We start from the raw sequence: 8579 nt of genomic DNA, 5'->3' as shown, positions 1-8579 counted from the left end.
TACTATCATTAGTGTATTGTCACCTCTTTTCTAGACCTTTGCAAATAATCTTCTGAATGAGCTGTCCACATTCATTCTCTCCTCCACTTAAGTTTATTCTTCACAATGCTGATGAAAGAATCTCCCTACTTCTCAAATTTCCTATTCATGTGGCTCCATCTTGCCTCTAGGATAAAATTTAAATTTCTTGACTTGGTCTGCTTATCAGCTTCACAATTTTAAGGAGCAAAGACAGTCCAAATACTCCCTCTGCCCCTGGTTGAACTATTGAGTTTATTAATCATATAAAAAACTCATCTAGAGGACAAAATATACTAAGGATGTATGTCCCCCAGTTATCTGGGCTTGGTCCTAAGATAGGTGATAGCATCTGTCCTGGAGAGAGGTCAGCCCTCTTAAGAACTCCTGGCTAGTTGTAAGTGGTCAAAGAAATTAAGTCTAGTACTGTTTTATTCTCAGGGGAACAAAGGAACCTGGAGCTTTTGAGAAATCTATCCAACCTAGGTTAGGTTGCCCCACAAGCCTTTGAATATACCAATCATGAGCAAACTAAATAAGGATGAATAGGGGAGTTGGTAGAAATTCATGTGGTGTCAAGGGCTGCACATAATGGACTCATCAGTCATTCTTTTTGTTTGTTTGTTTGTTTTTATTGCATGTGCATCCTCCTTCTGGGAAAGGGATCTAGTCAAACCATATTGCTTCACCAAGACCTTAAAGCTCTCCACAATCAGACTTGTACTTTTATGATCTCATTTTACATTATTCCACTTCAGAAACTATATTCCACCATGGATTTACCTGATCTCATTCTGCCCTCTCTCAATTCTGTGCCTTTATGTAAGCAATCTTCAACACCTGGGATGTTTTCCCTCCTCACTTCCCCCCATTTATATGCAGCTCAAGTGCCAGCTTCTACACAAAGCCATTCCTGATGCCCCAAATTGCTAATACCATCTCTCACTATATTGTAGTTAACTCTCTGGTATTTGCTTTGCATTTACTCTGTATATATTTATCCACCTGAATGCTTCTTCCCCTGAAAGAATGCAAGCTGCTTGAGAGCAGGGGTTGGTTCATTCATTTATTCATTCATACATGTATGCACACATACATTCATATTCTTAGTGCCTAGTACAGTAATTATTGATTATTTGAAATATTTCTCTTCCTTCAAGAACAAGCTTAGGTACTACATTCTCCATGAAGCCTTCTCTGATTCTCTCCCAGCTTAGTTACTTGTTAAAATGAATAAAATGGAAATATGTGATAATACATGTATAACCCAGCTTGAATTGCTTGCCAGTTCCCAGAGTGCGGCGAGAAGAAAGGAGGGAGACAATTTGGATCATATAACTTCAGAAAACTTACATGGAAATTTGTTACTAAAAATAAAGTGATTTCTTGCTCTTATTTTCTAAGATCACTTTGTCAGAATCTCCCCTTTATCTGAATCTCTCCTCTATCACATAGAACCTGATGTAGAGGATAGATGGTTGAACACAGATTTAGAAAAGGTCCGAGTTCATATCTTACTCTATCTTATCTTATCTTACTTATCTTACTATCTTACTTATCTTATTCTAGTTGTTTGACTCTGAAGGAAGCATTTCACCCTAGCTTGATTTTCCTGATCTGTAAAATGAGGATAAAAATTGAACTTACTTCATAGGATTATAGGGTTATTGTATGCATCAAATGAGGTTATAGATATAGATATATGAAAGACAGAGAGATACAAAGACAGAGACAGGAGGGAGAGGGACAGAGGGAGGGGAAAAGGGGGAGGAAGAAAGAGAAAAGAGGAGGAGAGACAGAGAGATAGGGGTGGGAAGAGAGAAGAGAGAGAGAGAGAGAGAGAGAGAGAGAGAGAGAGAGAGAGAGAGAGAGAGAGAGAGAGAGAGAGGATAGACAGACAGAGACAGAGAAAGCTTTGCAAAACTAAGTGTGAAGTGGGTTTGTTCTGACTCTACTCTCAATGGGCCAGATCTACCAAATTTTACATTCCACCCCTTCAGTGGTTCTCTGGTACTCAGAGGAGGTTGGAGATTGTGTCTCTTTTCTACCATCATCTGATCAAGTTTCCAATTGCTCCCCTCCTCCATTTAAGGGTCTGATAACTAGCCCCAGCTCCACTTAACCACTTAACATCACGTTGGTTTTGACAAAGGGATATTATCTTCAAAAATATAATAAGATCAAACTTGTACTACATTTCCCCCCAACACCTCTGGGACATAATCCCCCCTACCCTACAAAGCACATACTACCTCTGTCTCTAGGACAGAGAAGAAAATTAGGATTGCAAGTTACCTCAGTTCACACATAGGGTTAGACCTACCAAATTCATGTCCGGAGTCCCACTAGATTAGTTCCCCTGAACCCTTTTTCCATTGAGCTTTTGCTACTGGGCTGATTGTAAGACTGAATCTGGATTCCTGGTTCCTCGTGGTTTGAACTGCTAGGACAGAGACTATTCCTTGTACCTAGAACTAAAAAGGGCAAAGAAAAAATACTCAAACCAGAAGGTTGCTTCTCAGGGCCACATGGCCTAAGGAGGGGTAAAGTGCCCTCAGCACCTCCTCTTACCACATGGCATCACCTACTATGAGTTAAAAAGTCCTTCATCCCCAGAGAAAAATGAGAGAAAACATGAAGTAGAAACCTTGCTCAGGAAACCAGTTTTAAAAATGTTACATTTTTACACTACATGGTCATTGGGAAAAGGTCTCTCCCAACCATGTGGTAGGCAAAAAGCAAAATGCTCGCAAATGCACCGATTCTTCTATCACCCAGAAACAGGTTTCTGGCATCTTCCACAAAGGTGATACCATCTTGGGAGATCTAGGCATGTGCCAAACCCTCACCACACAAGTACTATCCATCTATTGCCATACATTCACTCACATACACACACACACACTCAGTCACACACATGCACGTATATGTATGTATGCATATTTATAATACACATGTATGTATATATATGCACATATATATTTATAATAAATGCAATAAAATAATAATAGCAAAGAAGCTGACCTACTGTTGTTTTTATCCCTTTTCTTATGCCTATTTGTGTTCAAGCAATATTCCCATATTGGATTACAAACTTTCTGAGGGTAGATTCTCTGAAGGTGACTTAAAAAATATATATTTATATATGTAATATATTTACATACCTGCAAACAGCATTAAATCTTTATAAATAACAAGTATTTAATAAATGGTCACTGAAATTAATTTAAATTAAAAGTATTTGGGTGGGTTCAACTGCCTTTGAATCTGGGTCAATTATGGTTTCCCTAAGTCATCCCTCTGGATTTGAAGAATTTTTGCTGCCTTTTGACTAGGCTCTTTCCCATCTGTGTCAACTACATCCTCAGGACAGAGTGCAGAGCCTGCAGGAGGTTATGAAAAAGCTGGGGATGGCAGCTCAAGCAGAGGTGAAATTGGATAGCCCCCCAGATACCTTCCAAACCCAAGAGTCTCTGATTCCATGAACCTATTATTTCCTTCAGGCCCCAAACAAATGGATTAGAGAGGCATTCAGAATAATAACAACTCACATTTCTATAGCACTCTACAGTTTACAATGTATTTTCCTCACCATAATCATGGAAAGCATGCAGCCCAAGTATTGTTATCTACATTTTTCTAAATAAGGCACAGAAACCCTGCAGAGCTGCATTTACTACCAGATTTATTTTTTTAAACCAGAAAATGTTTTAAATTTATAATTCCATATTTATAATGTTGGCCACAGCATTATGATTATTCCTTGTCTATAATTTAGTATTTTTCACCATTTGTGGAGAAACATTAAAACAAGTTAAACTTGAATTAAACTGAGTTTCTTTTCTTTCTTTTGAGATGGTTGTTTAATGGAGACTAAACCAATGAGAAACCATTGTTGTAAGCATGCTTAAATATCATTGTGTGGAGACCCAGGAGGAGAACTAACTGTAAGGATGTTAATGGTTGTGATGTGTTTGTTTTTTTTAATAAAATTCCAAATGTTTATAAATGTAAAAAAAAAAAACCCTTACCTTCCATCTTGGAATCAATACTGTGTATTGGTTCCTTGAGGTCATCGTAGCCAGTAAGTGATAGTATCTGGACCCTAATCCAAATCTACACACACACATGCATACACACACGCACACACACACTATACAGCCTCTAAGAAAATTCGCGCAGAAAAACTGGAGGAGGGAAAGAAACCCTTTATTGCTAATCAAATATTCTAACAAATAGGATAGTGAGTCTTGAAATCCACCCCCAGTCCATCTCCAACTCCCTCCAATTAGGTGTGAGAGCTCCATGGGAACTTGCCAGAAACACGGTGGATCTGACATTGCAGTCCCTGTACCTCCCCACCATCTGTGCCAGAGCATCCACCATCCCACAAGCACAGAATTCTCCTTGACCCTTTCCACCTACCATCTCCAGCAGCTGTTGCTCTGATGAATTGGCAGTATCAAGCACTGGTGAGCACTCTATCAGTATTTACAACATAGAAACACCCCCTTCCACCCCCACTTCCTACCATATGATACACAAACAGGCACACATATTCACCCTTCGCTTAAAATAAATCCAGACAGGGCTGAGATTCAGAATGAGTCCTGGATCAGAATCAGTGCAAGGTCGTTCAGCCCAGAGAGAAAAGCCTGTGTTCTCTCTTGGAAGAGATGGGAGAATGTGGAGATAGAAGGACTAGAAGGGCTTTTGCAAGCATAAAGCCTTAGATACAATAACCCATAAGCCTCAGGGTGATGAATTCTGTCCTCCATTCTGACTGTTGCATCTAGAAGACCATTCCACTTACATACAGTCAGAAGACCTTTTCAGAAAAACTGCCTCCCCAGCAGTCTGCAGGGTTACCTGTATTTCTAATAGGCATCTGAGCACTGCAAAACGTCAGCAGGGTCAGAATGGACTCTGGCTCTGGCTCCTACCAACTTTCATGGTGTTTCCTGGCAGCTGAACTCTGGCACGTGTGAGAAATACTCCCAGTTTTTGGAAGCATTCAAGAAAAGAAGAAATCAAGGGATTCGGCCCAAGCCTATGCTTAGGGCCAAGTGCTCCACTAATCAGTGTAAGGAAGGGAGGAAAGAAGCAGGCTGCCACCAGCGGGGAGGCTTTGAGCGGAATGATCCTTACCAATGGAAAGCAGAGGAAATAGATGGGTACATAAGGTGCTCAGGTGGGACACAAACCCAGACCAAATGGATTTTGTCCAATTTATTCACTTCTAATCATCCACAAAACCAGTATTGGGCACAATAGTCTCTTCTCCCACAGCCTCCTCTTCTTAGACTTTAACGATCATGACAAGACAATTCAAATCCATCCATCAAACTCACATAGACACACTTGCCGATTTCCCCATTTATCCGTTCCCATCACTTTCCAGCTTCTTTCTTCTTTTTCATACTATGAGGAGATGAAAAGAAGAAATTTGTACCCACTAACTCCTCTGAGAGAGAAGCAGCATTCACCAGTGAAGAAGACTGTTGCCTGTGGCATCCGTTCCTTCATCTGATGCCAGGCAGAAGGAAGCAAGTATGTGCGAGGCACTGTAATAAGCACTTAATGAATAGTATCTTATTTGACCATCACAGCAAACTTGGGAGGTAGATGTGACTTTGAATCTTAATTTACATTTGAGGAAACTGAGGCCAACAGAGGCTAAATAACTTACTTTGAGTAACACAACTAGTATCTAAAGTTGAATCTAAACTTACTTAGGTCTTTCTGACTCCAGGCCCAGAGTTCTAACCACTGTAAGACACAGGTCAATTTATAATGATCTATCTATCCATTCATCCATCTATCTATCTGTCTGTCTGTCTATCTATCTGCCTGTTTGTCTGTCTATCCATCCATGCAGCTATCTGTCTGCCTATCCATTTATCCATCTATCTATCTGTCTGTCTATCTACCTATCTATCTGTCTATCATCCACCTATCTATCTGTCTGTCTATCTGTCTGTCTGTCTCTGTGTCTCTATTTGGCAAAGGAGATAAATAGAAGTTAACCAGACTAGAAAATGTTCACAAATTAGGTCTAATGAATCCCTTCTTACTAAACACAGCTATATTGTTTATATAGGCACAGTATATTGGGGTATGGACCTTGAGTCAAGAAGACTTGAATTAAAAACAACCCTATGGGGAGGTAGCTGCATGGCTTAGTAGATTGAGAACCAGGCCTAGAGATGGGAGGTTCTGGATTCAAATGTGGCCCCAGCAACCTCCTAGCTATATGACCCTGGGGAAGTCACTTAGCCTTGGAACTCTGCTGCCTTGGAACCAATACATAGTATTGATTGTAAGACAGAAGGTAAGGGTTTAAAAAAAAAGTCAACCCTAGACAAATCACTTGACCGGTCTGTCTTAGTTTTCTCATCTACAAAGTTATCATAGGCAGATAACTTAGTCAGGGAGGTCCAAATTCAAAGATAGTAGAATTCCCCAAGTACTTTTTAATAATACAAGTTAAATTTAGTGACAATTTATTAACTTGTCTGCCTCAGTTTTCTCAGCTGTAATGTGAGATAATTATAGGGCCTATCTCCCTAGATTAGTGTGAGAATCAGATGAGATAGTATTTATAAAATATTTGAAAACACTTAAAGTGCTATTTAAATGCTGGTTATTATTATGACTTTCCCCCTCCCATTCTATAGTCTTTCAAACCCTTTCTAGTTTTAACAACTAACAAATCCTGAGGCAAACCCTCTCCTCCCATTGGGCTATGCTCCCTAAAGTTCTCAGTATGAGCTATGCAAATTCCCCAGAATTTGTCTTTGCTCACTTGGGTTCCAGAAGGTCCTCCCCTCCACTCTCTCCTTTTTAACCCTAGTCATCCTCAAAGGATGGGCCCAAACTTCTTTACAAAGTCTTCCTCTCCATTCTCTTGGGACCACTATGGCAAGCTCTAAGAGTACCTACTATTGATTGATACCCTCTATTCAGCCTTTGCCAATCAAGCAAGCAAGTCTTTCTCAATCACCTACTACTGTGTATCACGTCCTTTGTGAGAAGCTAGGAATTCCCAGACAAAAGCAGAACAGACGTCAAGATTACATTCTGTTTGGGTAGACAACCTGTACATATATAGCATATATATAAATACATATATATGTGTTTATATATATATATATATATATGTCAGATATCTGGCCTCTTTGTACCTTCTACCCCTTTTGTTTGGTTCTATCCTTTAGGTTAGATTAGGTCCTGTCCTTTATTTCTCTTCCTTATGACAGCCCCCAAATATTTCAAGCCATGTACTTACTGAGACTTCTCTTTGTCAGGCTAAACATACCTAGTGCCTTCAACTTAACACCCTGCTGGGCACAAAACAATATAATAGTATTGAACTGAATTGAACGGAATTGAATTCTTGTCCCAATCACACTATAAAAACCAAAGCAATATAAAGCAGTCACCCATCCTTGGCAAATTTTGATAGGTAATCTCATTAGTGTTCTTTCTACTAATCCTCAAGAATTAGTAAATACAACTCCATCCTGCTACGAGATACTCATCTCCCTCAGGATTTGAAATGAACCATCAGAAAGAGGAATTGTGGAAGCCTGGGTAAATGTGCCTTTGAATCCAGATACCAGGTTGTGTCTCTAATCGGACTTCCCTGGAGTAATAAGGTCTTCTGATCATTCCTTGCTCTGAGCTTCCCTACATGATTTTCCGTTTACCTCTCTGATAATTCCCTTCAGTAGATAATCAGAGTTTCACATTCAAAGTCACTTAAGTTTGAATAGGCTTTCTCAGGGTCCTTTGAGTTCTTAAATATTTCATATCTGCTATGCTTGAATCTTCCTAAGAGCTTACAGCCCCAGGAGCTAAAGAAATATTCAGAAGGCAGCCGGGTAGAGGCTTACTGCCTGCAGAAACTCTCCCAGGGACACTGAAATCCCATCTCATTGATGAGTCAGACATGCCAACCTACCTGGTGACCAACTTTCCCTTTGGACATGTTTCTGCAGTCCATTCTGCATCCTTTTCTTTTAACACTCTTCACAATAACATCACTTAGAGCTTTTTTAGGGAGAGAAGATGTCTTATGTTGAGGCAGCTCAAGGGTTAGCTCCCCTGCCACATTTCCTTTTTGTGCTATAAAGAAACCAAGGAAGACTTAAGTTTCCAGACACAAATTTTTCTTTGGATGCTGCCTCAAGCCTCTCCCCACTCTAGTCTATCTCTCAATCAGTGATCTTGCTAAAATACAGGAATGTATTTCATCTATTTAGTTACTTAATTATTTATTACTGAAAATGTAACTTCTTTATTCAACAAACTCCAGTGGTTCCTTATTAGCTCCAGGGTAAAATATAAAATCCTCTCTCTGGCTTTTAAAGCTCTTTATAATCTATCATCTTCCAACATTTCCAGACTTCTATGCTTTATTCTCCTTTACTTGCTCTATAATCCAGTTTAACTCATCCATTTGCTGTTCCTTGAGCAAGATATGCATATATATATATACATATATATATATAATTTTTATTTTTAAAAAAACCTTACCTTCCCTCTTGGAATCAATATTC

Source organism: Monodelphis domestica, chromosome 1 (assembly GCF_027887165.1).
Source record: "Monodelphis domestica isolate mMonDom1 chromosome 1, mMonDom1.pri, whole genome shotgun sequence".
In the NCBI taxonomy this organism is placed as follows: domain Eukaryota; kingdom Metazoa; phylum Chordata; class Mammalia; order Didelphimorphia; family Didelphidae; genus Monodelphis; species Monodelphis domestica.
This window is presented reverse-complemented; position numbering follows the sequence as displayed.